This window comes from Neomonachus schauinslandi, chromosome 10, assembly GCF_002201575.2.
Source record: "Neomonachus schauinslandi chromosome 10, ASM220157v2, whole genome shotgun sequence".
Lineage (NCBI taxonomy): Eukaryota > Metazoa > Chordata > Mammalia > Carnivora > Phocidae > Neomonachus > Neomonachus schauinslandi.
This window is the reverse complement of record NC_058412.1, coordinates 4,978,365-4,980,437: the sequence shown is the minus strand read 5'-3', so window position 1 is coordinate 4,980,437 and position 2,073 is coordinate 4,978,365. Positions and strand designations below refer to the sequence as shown.

Genomic DNA, 2,073 nt, shown 5'->3' with positions numbered 1-2,073 from the left:
CTTTGTGTCCTTACTCTCTTCCATGTTCAATGCCCATCCTCTTTGGGGCCCCCTTGGAATCAGCATTTACTCTTTCCACTGACATATCTTTTATGAAGGGCCCCCAATGGCCTCTCATGGCTAAGTCCAAAGTCAGTTCTCCATCTTGGCTACAAGAGCACTGGACTTCTCCTGCAGCAGACTTTCCTTAGTCTCCAGGACACAATATTGCAGTGGTTCCCTTCCTGCGCACTGGGTGCTCCTTCTCAGGTTACTCTTGATCTCCCTATCTCCTATTCTCAAATGCTCCGGGCCAAGTGCTGAGACCTCCTCTCTGTCTATTCCCTGTGCCTTAGTGATATCATCTATTCTACGGGCTTCAAACACCAATCAAAAGCTAGACTTCTTTCAGATTTGTATAAATCAGCCTACACGCTGCATTTGAATTTCAATTAGCAATAATCGCGCCTCGGATAAACCTCATTGGCTATGATACTGCCACTGCGCAAAGCTTGCATTTGAATTTCAGACTCGTCCATCTGCCTGCCTGTTCACCACCTCCAGTTCTTTCCCGGATTTCACACAATCAAATCCAAATTCCTGCTCTTCCCAAGCCTCTTTCACCTGAAGTCATCCCCCATCCTGTTTGTTGGCAACCCTATTCTTCCAGTTGCTCAGGCCAAAAACCTAGAAGTGACTTTGACTCCTCTATTTCCTTCAGAATACACGTTCAGCCTGTTAGACAGTCCTATCTTTCAGAACACACCCAGAATTCACCACCTCTGCCACTAAATGCTTCAGTTCAGGGCACCTTCACCTCTTGCTGGGTGACTGCAATGGCTTCCTACCCAGTTACCCATACTCTGCCTTCTCCCCAACACTGTGATGATCCGCTTAAGAATGATCTTGTCACCCTTCTGCTCAAAACCCCCCAGTGGTTTCCCATCTCACTCAGAATAAAGCCTAAGTGTTCAGACCTCTAAAGCCTTTCATGATGTGGAGCCTCGACTCTTCCAGAATCTTGCCTCCAGCGACTCTGCCCTTGCCCTCACCCTGTTAGCTAGCCTGCGCTCCCTGCTATTCCTCAAACACAGGAGCTCTTTAAATATTCTAGACATGGGTTCTTTGATAAATATATGTAGTGCAAATATCTCCCCCCCCCCAACTATGGGTTGCCTTTTCCCTCTCTTCAAGATGTCCTCAATTTATTTTTAGTGGATAGTTGATATTGTAATAAAAAAGAAAATCTCTACTACCAGAAGCAAAGAAGCATCTGACTGCCAGAGAGTGAAGCTCCAACACTACGGCTGCCATAGTTCTGGAGCATCAGCGGTCTCACAAATGCTCTGGCACTAAAGCCTTCATGACCGTGACCACCCACAAATGGGAGACAAGCCCTCAAGCCCATGAGAGGTGGGGGATGGGAGGTGATGTCCTTGCATAAAACCAGAACTCCCAAAGTGCCACTACTTCAGAGAAATGAAAACTAATAAAATCTGTCCAACAGCCTAAGGAGAAAAAAGAGATTTTGCCTTCCGTGGAAAAACAATGTATTCCATTAGAAACTTCCACTAGAAACTAAACCATGCACTTCACATGGATTTGGAGCCCAAGATTGCATTTTCCTTATTATGAAGGAAAACTCAAATTATGAATTAATGCTTTAAAATAGAAACAGTCCTACCTTTAACAGAAACACATTGAAAATCATTCAGCAACTCCTACCTCACACAATTCCCATGGGAGAAGGAAGGCAGGGACCAACACCTACCGAAGAGCAGTTTATGAACAAAATAAGAAATGAAGAATTCCATCAAGACTACAGAAAGCAGACGCAACACAAAAGGGTGTTAGCATCTTCAGTACTTGAAATCATAGAGCAAGATGTGGAGGAGGTCATAAACTCTTTTTAAAACGGTTAAAAGGATAAAAGAATGTTTACAGAAACTTCTGGAAAGAATGGAACAATATGCAAAATCAACCAAAAATACTTGAAAAGAAGAACCAAATAGAACTACACTAACCAAAGTTACAGTAATTAAAAAATAGAAGAAACTTAATACATGATTCAAACAGCAGACTAAACACAATTTA

The 2,073-nt window shown here is 43.2% G+C and overlaps 1 pseudogene; it reads right to left on the bottom strand.

Annotated features, from left to right (window-relative positions):
• Positions 1-380: 380 nt before the first annotated feature.
• On the bottom strand, positions 381-492 carry LOC123326158 (annotated as a pseudogene).
• Positions 493-2,073: the final 1,581 nt, after the last annotated feature.